Source organism: Pristis pectinata, chromosome 29, assembly GCF_009764475.1.
Source record: "Pristis pectinata isolate sPriPec2 chromosome 29, sPriPec2.1.pri, whole genome shotgun sequence".
NCBI lineage: Eukaryota > Metazoa > Chordata > Chondrichthyes > Rhinopristiformes > Pristidae > Pristis > Pristis pectinata.
In genome coordinates this window covers 7,319,624-7,336,900 of record NC_067433.1, presented here as the reverse complement: position 1 = coordinate 7,336,900, position 17,277 = coordinate 7,319,624, and positions in this window count along the sequence as shown.

Below are 17,277 nucleotides of genomic sequence, written 5' to 3'. Positions count from 1 at the left end.
GTAGACCAACCCATTATTTATTCTCCCAAAACTTCCCATGAATTCCCCAAATCTACCAGTCACCTTCAGACTGGAGACAATTTACATTGGCCAAATAACGCACCAATCTGTCGAGAGGAAACACGGGGAGCGGACAGAGGAATCCAGGTGGTCACGGGGAGAATATGCAAACTCCACACTCATAGCAGCGGAGGTCGGGATTGAACCTGCTGACCGGAGCTGTGAGGCAGCGGCTCTACCCTATGCTGCGCTTGTGAGAACGCACGGCCGGTACGTCGGTATTACCATTTCGCGGAGGGAGTAATTTAGGGGAAAGTATTGCAGCTTCCATTGCTTAATCTAAGGAAAGAGTTTTAAAAAACTGAAAATGTGGTACCTCCCGTCGGCTGTTGATGTGATAAAACTCAAATCAATTGGATTAAACCGTCTCTTAAATTATATGGGGAACAAGTGACTGACGTTGAAATCAGTAATAGGTTTCATGGGCCATTGAATTAGTCAGTGCCCGCCTTGCATCCATAAGAAGTCTGAGCCAGAATGTTAAGGGTTAGGTTTCCACTTCAGAAACCGGTGCCGTTAACACTTCATTGCAGGACGGCGGGGGTGCTAGTACTTCGGGGGTGCCGGTCCTTCGGGGGTGCCGTCTTCCCGATGGGAATAAATCGAAACTCAGCAGCTTTTCCAAAGGTATCCAATTACGTTATTTCCAAGAAAGGCAGGAGAAATAACGCCAATGTAGTAGCTAAGACTATCTATAGAGCAGTATTAGCCAAAAATAGCAGAAGTTATGTATTATGAGAATATGCTGTTCAGAATTTGGTCGCCATGTTTCCTGATCTCATGGAAACACCCAACGCTGTCACCGGTCATGTTGCGTCAGTAGTACACTGCCATGCATCCCAAAAGGAAAATAATAATCTCAATGTAAATAACCATGTCTTCTCTTATCTGTAATCACCGACACAATGGCCGAAACACTGAGCTGACTGTTCCTGTCAACGTATGAAACGCTGGGCGAAATTGCATTGAAAACAGCTCATCATTCACTTTTGACTACACTCCACTCCGAACTATGTTGCGCGAACAATGTTTGCCAATTGCTCCTGATAGCGGATTTAAAGTAGTGTTTTTGGATTTATTTGGATACAGAAGAAAAAAACATAGCAGAAGACAACAGTCTTTTTTAAAATTAGTACTTTTGTTCAGTACTAATTTATATAAGGTAAATAGATTGGCAATAATAGCAGAGGCAATAATAGCAATAACATGAAGCGTTATTTCAGATTTAGCAGACTCACCCGAGCAAATCACACTGACGTCACTTTCATGTGAGCAACTGAATCGATCCCAGGGTGAAATAGGACAATCCCACAATCTGGACTCGTATCCCTGGCACATGTACCTCTGGGTCCACACTGGGCCGGTTCCCTCCCCGAAGTGAGCTCTTCCTGGGATTGCAGCTACTGTTCCACACCGGAGGTGCGCGCAGACCACTGCAGCGTCTTCCAAATCGAAGTATCTGTCACAGACTGTTCCCCATTGCTGCCGCTGGCGGATTTCGAGACGACCGGAGCATCGGGAGTCCACAGACACCAGTCTGAGATCTCTGCTTCCTTAATAGTGGAAATAAAAAGAATAGTTCATAGCATAGATCTGATGACAAGGTGCATTTAGCGCTCAATCACACCTTCGTGCAGGAAAGCAAATGTAACCCCATTTTTGCTATTGCTTTCACCAATCTATAGCAGGTCATAAAGTCGCAGAGAAATGCAGCAAGGAGACAGTCGCTTCGGCCAACCAAGACGACGCCGACCATCAAGACCCATATGCATCGATTCCAGATCCATCGCTTTTTTTTTGTTTTCAACTCAGCCCAAATTCTACCACTCACCTACACTCTAGGGGCAATTTACAGCGGCCAATAAATCTACAAATCCGTACGTCTTTGGGATGTGGGTGCTATTTCACCGGATTACCTGGAGGGAATTCACTTGGTGACAGGGAGAACATGCAAACGGCTTATAGACAGCGCGGGGGATCAGGATTGAACAGTGGTCACTGGAACGGGGAGGCAGTAGGGACCAGACATCGAGCTGGATGAATGTGGAGACTGCCCAGAGGTAGCAAGGCGTTGACTCTGTTTCCCTGACAGCAGATGCAGCCTGTCATGCGGAGTATTTTCAGTATTTCCTGTTCATCTTTTGGATTTCCTTCATCCGCTCTTTTTGAATATCTTAAAGTTTTAATAACACTGGGGAGAATATAATGAGGGAATTATTGGGAATATAGCCAACAAGTACGTCAGACTAAAGGCCAACATCAAGGGTTAAAAGACCGTGCTACCAAGAGAGCCCATATATTAATGACAATCTGATAAAATCACCTAGATCCTGCAACTATCCTAGCAGAATGGAAGGAAGCGGATCCAACAATTCCCTTCCGAAGTTGTACCTGAACAAATCACTCCAATGTCCTGTTGATGGCTGCAGCCAGGCGGTCCAATAACCGGTCCAGATCCTTCTCCAAAATGAGCATTAAGCGGTGCTTCTACTGCAGAGCCGCAGTTCAGTTCTTTACAAACGAAGTCCAGACTGGACAATGCCCACGATCCAACGCCGCAGACAGTCCTCCAGAAGTCTTTTGCATAAATCTCCAGCCTACCGTCACAATCACTGTTTCCATTCACTAGTCGGGGCGCCATGGTTCCTGTGAAAAGGATTTAAACAAGTAAAACGGCAAGTATTTAATTTGTGGCATGTTAGATTGCGTTAAGATTTTGTTTGGAGACTTATTAGTAAACCCAATATGTATACAACCATCCGATTTACAAGCAGGAGTAGGCCACTCGGCCCCTCAAGCTACTGCCAGCATTCAATCAGTTTATGCTGATTTGGTTGTAACCCAAACTCTGCATTCACCTCTTTTCGCGGTAACCTTTCAATCCCTATCCGAATCACACAGGGGGACCCGCACATCTCTCTGCACCTCCGAGGCGGAAGGTTGGGACCCTCACATAGTCATTTGGAGAACAGACAGCAACGGAGGTCAGTATTGAATCCGAGTCTCTGTGCTGCCCACATCAGGTTCATGATATTTGTAAAACTTTGAGTTATTGTGCTTGCGTGGAATAGGTTTTCCATGAAGGAAAATGTTTGACACGATAGTTTTACAACTTGTTAACCTTCGCGTAAGTTCCAAGTTCTTGAAACTAAACTTTGATTAAAATCGCTGTCTATGTCAAGGCGACCTAACTTTCCCACCACAGTTTGTTTCCGTAATGCTCCGTAATTTGTACCTGAACAGATCACACCAAGATCCCGTTGATGTCCGCAACCGGGCGGGCCGATAACTGGCCCCGTTCCTTCTCCAAAGTGAGCATCCATCTGCGCCACAGCTCCAGAGCCACAACCCAGTTCCTGACAAACAATTTCAGCAGCCGTTAAGGCCCAAGCTTCGTCACTGCAAATTGTCCTCCAGGTTTGATTCTCGTAAACTTCCAGCCTTCCCGCACAAGGACTGTTCCCATTCACTAATCTGGGTGTGGCGTCCCCTGTGAATCAGACGCCAACAAGAATTGTAAGATGCCTGACATTAAAATTACCGTTATCATCCAAACAATTTCACTTTCCGACTATTATTTCAATTAGCCGAGGTGTGCTGCAAATGCTGTGATGTTCTTGGATGTACATGAGAAAGGACATTTTGATGTGTTGAATTTCTAACTTATCCATATGTACCGTAGGAACCTTCTTTAAAAACTGGTAAATCGCTTATTTTTTCGTTAAAAATGTTAATTCAGTGGAAATCATATACAAATAAATGCATCCAAATCCGTGTAAGTCCGTTATAATATGTAGCTCATTTATTGGGGCAACATGATTAAGAAATTGTCTGTGAAACAGAATGCAGCATAATGTTTAGATGTAGCTGTGCATTGTGGCAATTGGTGGAAAATGTTACAAAATAGATAGAGATGCTCCCATAGAAAACTATTGTTAATTATTCATAATAAAAATTGCTCTCACAAAAGGAAAAGGAAATACCGAAGTTTCGGAATGATTTCTAATTGTTTAATCATCAAAAATGAGGACGACTGTGAAAAAATTCAGAACATGTCAAGATGATATCAGAATGGTTTTTCCATTGGCAAATACATATTCGCATGTACAAGGGTGATGGCATGAAATCTGTGGGAATGAAACTTAGAAGATGAGACTATGCTGGGTAAAGGAACCAAGATATCTACGTACATAAGGAAAACAATCTCCACAAGTGGATGTTGATGTGCTTTGGGGTATAAAGTATACTAAAATTACTGATTTAAAATTATAGAGTAACAATTAAAAACATCCAACAATTTATAATATTTTGGAACATAACAAAATTTGGGACTGTGGAAAAGAGTATTGTGGGAAGTTATTTAATAAACAGTGTTTAGGATATGGAAATGTTGGACAGGGTAACTATGAGAAAAGTTGTTTCTACATCTGATTTGAACGAAGCTTGGTAATATAAACTTACCAGTCATTCAGCAGAATTAGCAGAATTTACCAGAATTCTTACCAGAAAAACTTACCAGAATTTCAGCAGAAAGCCGTTGGTTAGATTGTGGAACACATCTCCACAAAGGATATTTAGATCCAATACCATCCTCTATTATTAAGTGAAGATGGATAAACTCGTGAAAAATAAATAAAGGTTGCAGATAAAAAGGGACAGCATACTTTATACCATAAGCAACTTGGCTAAATTCCCTGTTGCCCTGCATTGGATAGTATCGGGCCGGGCATATCAGTTGTTATGTGCATGCTGTGTGCAAATCCAATATTCTTCTTTCCTACTTCCCCTTCAGAGGGGTTGATATGCCTCTTTCTTAAACCGCACTCTGTACTCCAACAGACGTTAGATTTGAAGTTCAGAATGTTAAACATGGTGTCCGGATATTTGTGTGACTGGGAGAAGAAAGCTGGGTGATGGTGAAATCATGGATATTCCGCCTTTCCAAATTTTGGAGATCGTGGGTTAGTGGTGTTGAAGCAGGCAGCCCTGTAGTTAGTGCAAACGGTAACCTAGAACATCGGCTGTGGAAGAAATGCATGATTAGCTTATTTCGACGGACTGTCAGCAAAGTAGATTGCATTTGTTCCCAGTGGCGAAGATTGGTGAGTACTCAGCAGTACACTAAAGCGTAGAATATCAAATCCTATCCTTGATATATCCCTTGTAAGAGCGAAAGAAATTTTAACTATTCACATGACGGGACCTCGGGATGATTTGGAAATTAAAACCAACGCATCAACTGTCTCGCTGACAACTTCCTTGCGCACTGAGCTTAAGTATCAGGATTGAGACTGGATTGAGTTTGTGCCGTTTCCTGTCGTTCCAAGCAAATACCACGGCGATGGCCTGAACAGCAATGGGACTCAGTTTATTTCGCGCTGAGGAACTTATTGCTCCAACAGGGAGAGTTTCTGCATACAGGAGTGGGAGCATTTTACGGCAAAGTGCGTCCCAGCAATACCAGTGGAAAGGAAGTGTTCTGCGGGAGCGCGCTGTCAGTTCGCGGGAGACCCCACTAAGAATCGCCGGCTTGCTCCTGTGAGCGTGTCAGTCTGTGCAATCCACCGCGTGATTGTGGAACGCAATGGAATCTGTTCCTGGATCTGCCGGTCAACTCAGCGGTATTTTAAATTCTATTGAGCCGAGGTCCCTCCGCTTTATGGGAAATAAAAAAAACCGCAAAGGCTGTAAATCTTGATATAAAAACAGAAAATGCTGCAAACAGTCAGCAGTTCAGGCAGCATTTGTGGAAGGAGAAACTTCACGTTGCAGGTCTGGGTCTCTTCATCAGAAAGTGATGAGCATTTCTAGCAATTTCCGTTTACCCCCAGCTTTGTCCGAGTCTAGCTGGCGTTTAATTTGTGGCCCCATTCATATGAACAGATGGGCCCACAGCTGGATGCATGAAAACGTAGCTGAGTGGTTTGGGTTCACAGAGTTTGAATTAATATTCACTTTATAATTAAGTTAAGCCACTAAGCGTTTCTTTTTTCACAATGTGTTAATCGTGAGCTAACATTTTAGAGGTGGATTAGGACGATTGACTAAATATACTTCTGTCAGACATCTCTAAATGTCTTTGATCATCGAGGACACTTGGAGCCGTGCACGTCACGCTGATAGCACGGTGCACACGCTGAACCCCGACCGCTGGGCATCGCCGGTTCGCCTGTGCGGTGCATTGGAGCCGTGGGTCCAGAACATACAGTGGGATGCAAAAGTTTGGGGATCGCTGGTCAAAATTTCTGTTACTGTGAATAGTTAAGGGAGTAGAAGATGAACTGATCTCGAGAAGTCATAAAATTAAAGATGAAACGTTCTTTTCAACATTTTAAGCAAGATTAGTGTATTATTTTTGTTTTGTACGATTTTAGACTGAAAAAAAAGAAAGTAGCACCATGCAAAAGTTTGGGCACCCCAAGAGATTTGAGCTCTCAGATAACTTTTACCAAGGTCTCAGATCTTTGTTACGGATTAGGTTGCTATTTGGTGAATGTCCCTTCAAGACATAGTACAGTAGTGTGTGTGTGTGTGTGTGTGTGTGTGTGTGTGTGTGTGTGTGTGTGTGTGTGTGCGCGCGCGCGCGCGCGCGTGGCGTCATTATGACAACAGCAGAAGTTAAGGACGTGCTGACGTTTTGGAGCAGTCAGAAAAGAGAGAGGGAGAGAGACAAACTGCCTGCTGGTCTCTGTATTGATGGATGAAAAACAATAAGTGTGTCTGTCACTACAATCCACGTATGGATTTTTGGAATAATCTAGTGGAGTCCACTTTGTCGGTAACCTGTAGAAGGAAACAGGCATTTCTGTGACAGCCACGTCTCGAATGCCTTTCGGGGTGGCAGATACTTCGGAACAAAGCAGTGGAGATCATGAGTGACTGAGGTGTCATGTGGGTTCCATCGTGGAACATTTGGATTTCGTAATTTCTCTCTCAATTCTCTCTCTACATTTTCTCTTCTGTCAACGGTGGTTTTGCAAAAGCCTTTGCTCACATTTCACCTTATGACTTGCTGAACTGAACTTTGAGAACTATTCCTGGACTAGGAGTTTGGGAATTTGCTGCACACACACCTCGAGTTTAGTTTTTGAGGTTAATGTTTAATATCTAACATTTTTATTTTTCTTATTATCATAAGTAGTTATTAATAAAATAGTTTCTAACACTTATACATGACTCGGTGTGTTTCTTTTGTTGCTGATATGGAACACGTGCATTAGTTTGTTAGGGCTCTGGCTTGTTCACAGTCATCGTTAGGAAAGGCCAGGTGATGCAAATTTCAAAGCTTTATAAATACCCTGACTCCTCAAACCTTATCCCAACAATCAGCAGCCATAGGCTCCTCTAAGCAGCTGCCTAGCACTCTGAAAATTAAAATAAATGATGCCCACAAAGTAGGAGAAGGCTGTAAGAAGATAGCAAAGCGTTTTCAGGTAGCCGTTTCCTCAGTTCGTAATGTAATTAAGCAATGGCAGTTAACGGGAACGGTGGAGGTCAAGTTGAGGTCTGGAAGACCAAGTAAACTTTCCGAGAGAACTGCTCGTCGGATTGCCAGAAAGACAAATCAAAACCCCCGTTTGACTGCAAAAGACCTTCAGGAAGATTTAGCAGACTCTGGAGTCGTGGTGCACTGTTCTACTGTGCAGCGACACCTGCACAAATATGACCTTCATGGAAGAGTCATAAGAAGAAAACCTTTCCTGCGTCCTCATCACAAAATTCAGTATCAGAAGTTTTCAAAGGAACATTGAAACAAGCCTGAAGCATTTTGGAAACAAGTCCTGTGGACTGATGAAGTTAAAATATAACTTTTTGGCCGCAATGAGCAAAGGTATGTTTGGAGAAAAAAGGGTGAAGAATTTCATGATAAGAACACCTCTCCAACTGTTAAGCATAGGGGTGGATCGATCATGCTTTTGGCTTGTGTTGCAGCCAGTGGCACGGGGAATATATCACTGGTAGAGGGAAGAATAAATTCAATTAAATACCAGCAAATTATGGAAGCAAACATCACACCATCTGTAAAAAATCTGAAGATGAGAAGAGGATGGCTTCTACAACAGGATAAAGATCATAAACACACCTCAAAATCCACAATGGATTACCTCAAGAGGCACAAGCTGAAGGTTTTGCCATGGCCCTCACAGTCCCCCGACCTAAACATAATCGAAAATCTGTGGGTAGACTTCAAAAGAGCAGTGCATGCAAGACGGCCCAAGAATCACACAGAACTAGAAGCCTTTTGCAAGGAAGAATAGGCGAAAATCCCCACACAGGAATTGAAAGACTCTTATCTGGCTACAGAGAGCGTTTACAAGCTGTGATACTTGCCAAAGGGGGTGTTACTAAGTACTGACCATGTAAGGTGCCCAAACCTTTGCTTCGGGCCCTTTTCCTTCTTTTTGTTATTTTGAAACTGTAAAAGATGGAAATAAAAAAGTAATCTTGCTTAAAATATTAAAGAAATGTGTCATCTTTAACTTCATGCCTTTTGGAAATCAGGTCATCTTTTACTCGCTTAGCTATTCACACTAACAGAAATTTTGAGCAAGGGTGCCCAAACATTTGCATGCCACTGTATATGTTGGAGAACGGGAGGAGACGCCGAGGCGCGGACCGACTAGACACGGTGCGATTCCAGTCCCGCCGAGAGATTACGGTTTATGTACATGCCGGCAAATGCCAGAAACTGTCGAACACGAGAAGGAATAAGAGCCATAATAGTATCTTTTTAACCTGCACAGATGGCTCCGGCATCGTTGGTGTGGGGCAAAACAAAGTGACTCCATTGATGTGACTCGCAGTTCCGCAGAGCAGTTTCGTTCCCGCCGCACTTGAATGACCCGGTCACAATGGGCCCTGACCCTTCCCCGAAGTAAGCCTTGACTGGAGCTGCCAGAGCGACCCCGCAGCCCAGCTCCCGACACACCACAGCGGCGTCCGGCAGGTCCCACTGAAATTCATGCACCGTTCCCCAGCTCCCTTTGTAGTGAATGTCCACTCTCCCAGCGCATTGACTCCCTCCGTCCGCGAGTCTCAGCTGCACGCTTTCTGTTACAATCAGAAAATAAAAGGTCACACGGCCAATATATGAAGTTTGTTGTTATTGACAATGTCGGTCGTCCCCCAGATGTCATGCAGTCCAACGGCACAGAACCAATCCCTTCGGCCCATCATCAGACACCTTTCTACACTGATCCAAGTTACCAGCACTTGTCTTTAGCATTCTTTGCCTTGGCGATTCCCATGCTCCTTCAGACATTGAAATGACGGGAGAGTCTATGCCGTGTCCGACAGACTCACTGCACATCAGCAAGACAGGATACCAGGCACTGATGTGTAGAAAAAGAAACGCAGCACTGGACGTCCCCAGAGACAGCTCCGGAGCTCGAACATGCGATCCCGATCTCAGCACATATTGGTGAGGTGAACACTGAGAGCTGACTTGGGCCTGGAAACAGTGTCGGGGAAACCGGTTACTCACTCTCTGCCCTTCAGTGACCTCTCTGACCGCAATTGGAAATGAAGAGCATCCATATAAATCAATGAAAACTCCCCATCCCTCATCAAAGTGTAAATCGAGGGAAATTACCTGAAGGGTCAGCCTGGGAGACCACAGTGCTGCCTGCAACGAGAAAACTAGAATTAGAGATCGATCTGTGTGAAGGGTAGTGTGGGGAGGAGGGGGACTCCTGTAAGAAAGTAAAGAAAGGTCACAAACTTAACCGAACTATTCCAGATACATTGCAGAAGGGTGACACCAGTCTCTATGCTTTCATCGCTTTTCATTTATGGACCACCTCGAAGTACTTCACTGCGTCAAACTAATTTTTAATTTCGTTTCATTGAGATATATGAAAAGTTCTTTTAGGCAGCTATTGATTGATGTCGCACTTCGTCCTTTTGATCTGCTTTAGGATTTGCTCCATCTAGAATTCGCGAACGACATATCACAGAGGTAGAAACACTGTGTTTGTGTGCCAAGTATTTGTTAAAGGACTAATGGAAGTTCGGCCAATTACCCTGGGCTCTCCGGGTAGCCCGGCTAATTTGTATTAATGGGACCTGGTCCATTTATTCGGAACGCCACGAAGTCCTCTGCAGACTTTGATGATGGGCTCCATCTTTAATCATCAGCAGTCCTGATGCAGAGTCTCAATCCGAATCTTCCACATCTCCCTTTCCCCCACAGGTCCCGCTCGACCCGCTGAGTTGTCCCGGTAGGTTGTATGGGTCTGAAGTTGATGACTCCGTTTACTGTGGGATTGACCGCACTCTAATTCTAATGAATAGTTGCAGCAAATTTAGTCACTCGACGATCAAATTTAATCAAATTTAGTCACCCGATAAGATTAATTGCAACAACCGTCTTGAAATCTGACAACAAATCGAATCAAATATAAATTGGAGACTGTGATAGATTGAACATTATCATTTGGCGAGAATATTGCATGGTGGAGGACGCTGGAAAACTGGTCCTAACGTGCTACTAATAGTTTGTAGAAAGTAGGGAGGATACGAAAAGAAACACTGAAAGATTCTTTGCCAATTATTAATATGTACAAGTGTTTCTAAATTTTGAATCATGCTAGACCGTTCAGAATTTTGAAGATTATTTCTTCCTGGGCATTACTGTTCAATGGCAAGTGCTCCTTGGATTCCAAAAGTGTGCGTTTTTATATGCAAATAACAATTCTACTAATAATCATTACAAGCTGAAGCAATCTCATTCTCATTAATGTTTAAATCTTGATTACTGAAGTGTTAGACCAGACCCCTAACTGAGAACAAAATATTGAAAATTAGTTAATTTCTCACTCAGCACTTTTACCGAGCAAGGTCAGGGAATGTTGTACTTTTGCTTTTTTAGTCTGAGTTGGGGCCAAATACAGAAACATTCTTCACTCGAAGCGGGAAATCCATGCATTATCTGTTCTATCTTTTTTTAAACACAAGCTTGCCAAAGTATGCACTAAATGTTGAATCTGCGATTTAAACCAATTATATCCATATGGAATTCACATCATGCCTCATAAGCGGCAAAGTCTGAATGAAATACGACCTTTTGCTTTAAGCTAGTATTAACTAAGATGTATTTTCTGCAACCGAATTGAAGAATAACTTTTACTTATTTTCCATTCAATGATTCATAACGCCCGTTTATTAAATTATCTACAAGAATGGATTTTGATGTCACTTTTCGAAACAAAGAAAAGGGCCAAAGAAAATAACGTTGGCAACACGCACAAATTAACTGACAGCAGAAGAGGGTTGTGGCCCGAAATGAAACTTACTTTTATAATTGGAATAAAGAAACATAATCAAACATTGTCTAGAAATGGCGGAGAAAAGATCACAGCCATTGACAGATTTTTCAAACAGAAGTTTAACGTATGGTGAAGAAAACTTAATGTACTCCTGATATCTCAACAGAAGCGATGTCACTTGAAAGGACTCGCACGGATAAAGAAAATTAACGGTAAACGTACATATTTATGAAACCTTTCGATTTGTGAAATTGCTTCAGAGGATTAAACGTCTCATTTTTCTACCTGTTCTATAATTTGCAGAAAAATCCATGGACCTTTTTGTACCTGAAAATAACCCTAATTAGAATACCCAAACTATATTTTAGGAAAAATACGGAAGGTTAGATACGGCTTCTCTTTAAGTGGTTCTCTTTCAGTAGGCATGCATTTTCTAATGGGAGTGATTAGCACTTATTTCCGAACACAAACCGCTAACGCTGAGAAACCGAAGTGAGTTATCGACTGTTAACAAACAGTGAAATGCAAGTGAAGGACGATTCAGAAACAAACGGAGATAACTCAATAAACACTACATATAAAATGCGAGATATTTTGGATTACTTGGAAAAGATTAAGAATTCAGTCCCAATATAAAACTGAATGCCAAATGATCGTGTCTTCCATATGATACAAGTGGCCGGAAATTTAGAAACAATTTCGAATATTTCACTAAATTTTACATGAGCAAAACAGGACATGCGAAGACATTCTGTAGAAAAAATTGCATGTCTTTGCATTATAAAGGTTTAAAATTGAAATAAAGTTTTATTATTTAAAATCGTTGCCCAGCGGCATAATATAGAATGCGACATTTCGCATGGTCTTGTTTGCTGCATCAGCTGTGACTGATGAGTATCAGTGCCAGGAATTTTTATGCGGGTTCATTCGGCAGCAGGTGCAACTTTGATAGCTGTTTCACACCCATTGATTTCAAACATTTTGGGCTCTGATACGGTCTATTCTCACAGTTACAGAATTATTAATAAATTCTAAATTCAAATAAAATATTATCTGTCTTCACGACTTTCCCAATTGACACAATTAAATAATGTGCCCTCATTATCCGGGTGCAGTTGATAGTTACATCAAACTTTAGCACAAGTCAGAACAGGGAGTATTAATGTTGGCAATCAAATCCAAATAATATAAGCACTTGAACAGAAATGTCACCGAGAGAACTGAAGATTTGACTCCAGATAGGATGCCATTGAATGGAAAATCAATTCTGCCAAAATATGTATTAAATAAAACTTCACTCAGTCAATAACTATATTCAATATTCAAGTTCCATAGGCATAAATTTCAGAATCTGAAAATGTAATCACGTTTCGAAAGCATTCGGCTCTATCAGTGTTTTGTGCCCATTTCTTTAAAAAAATCACCTCCCAAATCTCCCCGTTACATTTTCAGCTTCAGTCTCTTCTTTCTGTGTCAGGATCAAAAGTCGAATTTACATCGCCCGACCTGACCAATAATTTCTACATCACACCATTGAAGATCAAGGAGAGAATAATTACTTTTCACACCACCCCACTGTGTTGAGTGATAAATATACACGCATGCGAATAGGTAGATGTCAATAATAATCAGAATATCGGCAGATGAACGAATATTTTCCACAAAACTCACAGTTCCAAATCTGCAGAAGAAACTGTATCAATAAGTAACGTCGCAGCATCGCAGCAGCTGCTCTGGGCGTTGGGATCTGAATATTTCGCTTATGGTGAATAGTCTGTTCCAACCTTTGTGAAACCGCAGTGGTGTTGGAGCTGATACTGTTCCGAAAGTTTTCTTTCACTACCTAGTCGTTCACTCCTAAATAACCAGCAAATATTGCTTGTGGGCTGCAATCTGGTACCAATACACCAATCAGAAAAGACCTGTCCATAAATGGAAACAAATGGGTTCATTCTTTTATAAGAAGTAGTTGGGCAGGATGTAGGGCTGATGAGGTCAGCATTTATGCTGATCGCTCATGGGTTCTGATGAGACAAGCTTCCTCGGCCATTTCTAATGACATTTAAGAATCTACTGTGTTGCTATGCATCTGAAGGCTGAGGGCTGAAGGGTGGCAATTTTCCTCCGCTGCAGAAGAAGGCCCCAACATCAGTGAACCAGATCTGTTGATCATCATAACCATCACAGTCATGAGACAGCGTACCTCCTTGCTTTGCCGATCATTGCGGGGGACTTCAACCAGGCTATTTTGAATAATTATCTGTCCAGCTAGCAACAACATGTCACCTGCAGAAACCGAGAAGCCAACACACTCCATCAGTGTATAAGCACCATCAAAAACGCTCACCGTGCCAACCCGTGCCCGCACTTTGGCAAGTCCAATCACCTGGCTGTACTTCTACTCATTGCATATCGGTGAGACTGAGAACTGCAGCACCAATAGTGAGGACAGCGAAGATATAGTCAAGGAAGCCGGAGGAGCAATTACACGACTGCTTTGAATTAGTGGACTGGATATTATTCAGGGATACGTCTTTGGACCTGAATGAATATGTTGCGGCTGTCACCAACTTCATCAAGACCTGTGGGGACGAGTGTGTGCCGTCGAGAATATACCATGTTTTCCCAAACCAGATGCCCTGGATGAACCAGGAGATTCGCAAGCTGCTAAGGGCTAGATCTGTGATGTTCAAGACCAGCGATCCAGAATCCTACAAGAAGTCCAGGTACGACCTACGGAAGGCTATCATGAGAGCGAAAAGGCAATTTTGTGTAAACCTAGAGACACAATCGGATGCAGTACCGCTGTGGCAGGGTTTGCGTGCCATTACTTCCTATAAGGTGAAACCTAACAGCATAAATAGCAGTGAAGCTTCACTCGCTAATGGGATTAATACCCTCTATGCACACCTTGAAAGGGAGAACAACACTACACCCGTGCGAATCCCCTCAGCACCCGGTGACCATTTGATCTCTGTCTTGGAGGCCATGTCACAATATCCTTCAAGAGGGTGAACCTTCACAAGGCGTCAGGCCCCGACGGTGGCCCTGGCTGTGTACTGAAAATTTGTGCCCACAAACTGGCCACTGAGAGGTTGAAGATGTTCAAGGACATTTTCAACCTCTCACGGCTAGGGTCTTAATTTCCTAACTGCTTCAAAGGGGCAGCAATAGACTAGTGTCCAAGAAGAGCAGGGTAAGATGCCTCAATGACAATCACCCCATAGCACTCACATCTACCATGATGAAGTGCTTCAAGAGTTTGGTTATGGCTAGAATTAACTCCTGCCTGAACAAGGACCTGGACTCGCTGAAATTCGCCTTCCACCAAAAGAGGTCTGCAGCAGACGCATTCTCACTGGCTCTCCATTCGGCTTTGGCGCACCTAGGCACCAGCAACACACAGGTCAGGCTCAAGTTTATCGTATATAGCTCGGCATTCAATACCATCACCCCCTCAGTATTAATCACCAAGCCTGGGCCTCTGTACTTCCCTCAACAAATGGATCCGCGACTTCGTTCTCAATAGACCACAGTCGATATGGATTGGCAATATCATCTCCTCCGCGCTGACGATCAACACAGGTGCACTTCAAGGATGTGTGCTTACTCCATTGCTCTACTTTGTTTACACTCGCGACTGTTCGGCTAGGCACAGCTGAAACAACACCTATAAGTTCTCATATGACACCACTGTTGGTAAAATCTCATGTAGTAACAAGGAGACATATAGGAGTGAGATAGATCGGCTCGGTGAGAGCTGTTGCAACAGGGACCTCGCACTCAATGTCAGCAATACCAACGAATTGATTGTGGACTTCAGATAGTGGGAGTTGTGAGAGCACACACCAGTCCATATTGTGGGGTCAGCGGTGGAAAGGGTTAGCAGCTCCAAGTTCCTGGGCGTCAACATTTCGGAGCGTCTCACATTCATGCCATCACGAAGAAGGAATGCTAGTGACTCTACTTCATTGGGAGTTTGTGGACATTTGGTATGTCACTAAAGACACTTGCAAATTTCAATAGATGTACGGTGTAGAGCATTCTGACTGGCTGCATAACTACGTGGTATGGAGACTCTAATGCACAGGATCACAGGTGGGTTGCTCCATGCAGATCATTCACCTCCATCACTGGCACAACCCTCCCCACCACCGAGGACATCCTCAAGAGGCGATGCCTCAAGGAAGTGGCATCTATCACTGAGGACCTTCACCAACCAGGACATAACCTCTTCTCCTTACTGCCATCAAGGAGGAACTACAGGAGCCTGGAAACCCACACTCTACGCTTTAGAAACAGTTTCTTCCCCTCCGCCATCATTTTTATGAACGGTCCGGGAATCTATGAACACTATCTCTTTTTTCCTTTTTTTTTTGCAGTACTTATTTTGTAATTTATAGCAATTTTTAATTCTTTTCACTGTACTGCTGCCACAAAACAACACATTTCACGTCATATAAGTCAGTGATAATAAACTTGATTCTGATATCTTGTTTTTTTTTCTGAACAACATCCCAGATTCGTGTGTAGCTGTAAAGATCATAAGCAATCGGCTTCGCTCAGATCAAAGACGTAAATAATCATAGAATCTGACAACATAGAAGAACGTAACATCATGTTACGTCAAAAGGAATTAGCAACTTCCCGGATTTCGGGCGTTCTGTTCAAGTGCAGGCCCAATTTGCTTTTTTGCTTCTATCGGTTTTATCACTGTTAAGAAGTAATGTGTCCATATATTTTGATACATCTGAAATATACAAGGATGAGATAAATAGCTCTCTGTAATGTGGGGAATGGCGGGTTTGCAAGACTGCAGGAGAGAGGACCTGATGACAAAGATCCAAACCATCATAATATTGAGTGGAAGAGCATCTTCAGGAGCCACTGACTATCCTCCTGCTCCTGTTAATCCTGAGTTCTTATGGAGAAACTTTGCTTCATTAATCAATGCTCTATTCACTTCGTACAATTGTCCTTTAAGTCTTCTCCCTAATGTTTTATTTGATATCCCGATGTTTATTCAGACCATTGAAGTAACTGCAGCATTGAAAGTGCTCCTACACTGGTCTCACTCTCCTCCTTATTTGGTTCTATTTTCATCTGCCTTTATTTTCTGTTCCTACTTTCTTCCTCTTGGTATTGATTCTGTCTCTCTCTTTATCTATCTGTCCATCTATCGATCTATGTGTCTATCCATGTATCCATTTATATCTCAATCTCTCTCTCTCTATTTATCTATCTCGTGATCACGTGCATCTGTGTGTGTGTGGAAGGAGTGGAGGGATTCACTGTTCCACGCGTTGTTCATATAATTGATCGGTGATTGATAATTTGATAATTTGAAAGGTTGCACTGTCAAATTATGGCGCCCAAAGAATATTTCCCCTGGCTAACACGGTGCAATCACAATTGCAAAGGGTTGAAGTGATTATGCCGTGGTCCACTGAGGATTTTGTTACATCATTTCCAATATTGCTTTTTTATCACCGGCCATATATTGCAAACAGGTACTTTGCTTCTATTTTAATGCAATGAACAAGGCATTGCTCTATAATCACTAATAGACTGAGGCTGCATTTATATATCGGAAACCCATTGTATTTTCTTAACATTTCCTGCATTTGGCAACCTCCACATGCACCCCATCATATGTTGTGAATTGGATTGTTTTGCGCACTTTAAATGGACCCGTTGTGTTTTGCCAAGGTTAACTGAACGTGCACTTATCATTATCCTTAATCGTATTGATTCTAAACGCACTGTTGAGTGAGCGGTAGCACCTGAGTTCTGCTGAAGAACTGTGCACACTTTAAGCCCACAAATTTCACTTGCTGCTTGTGGATAATTTGAAGGGATGTGATTAACCTATTAACCTTCAGGAAAGGAAAATTTGCCGATGGGGACATTTTCCAAAATTACGGTAAAAAAAAAACAATGCTGGGGAGAG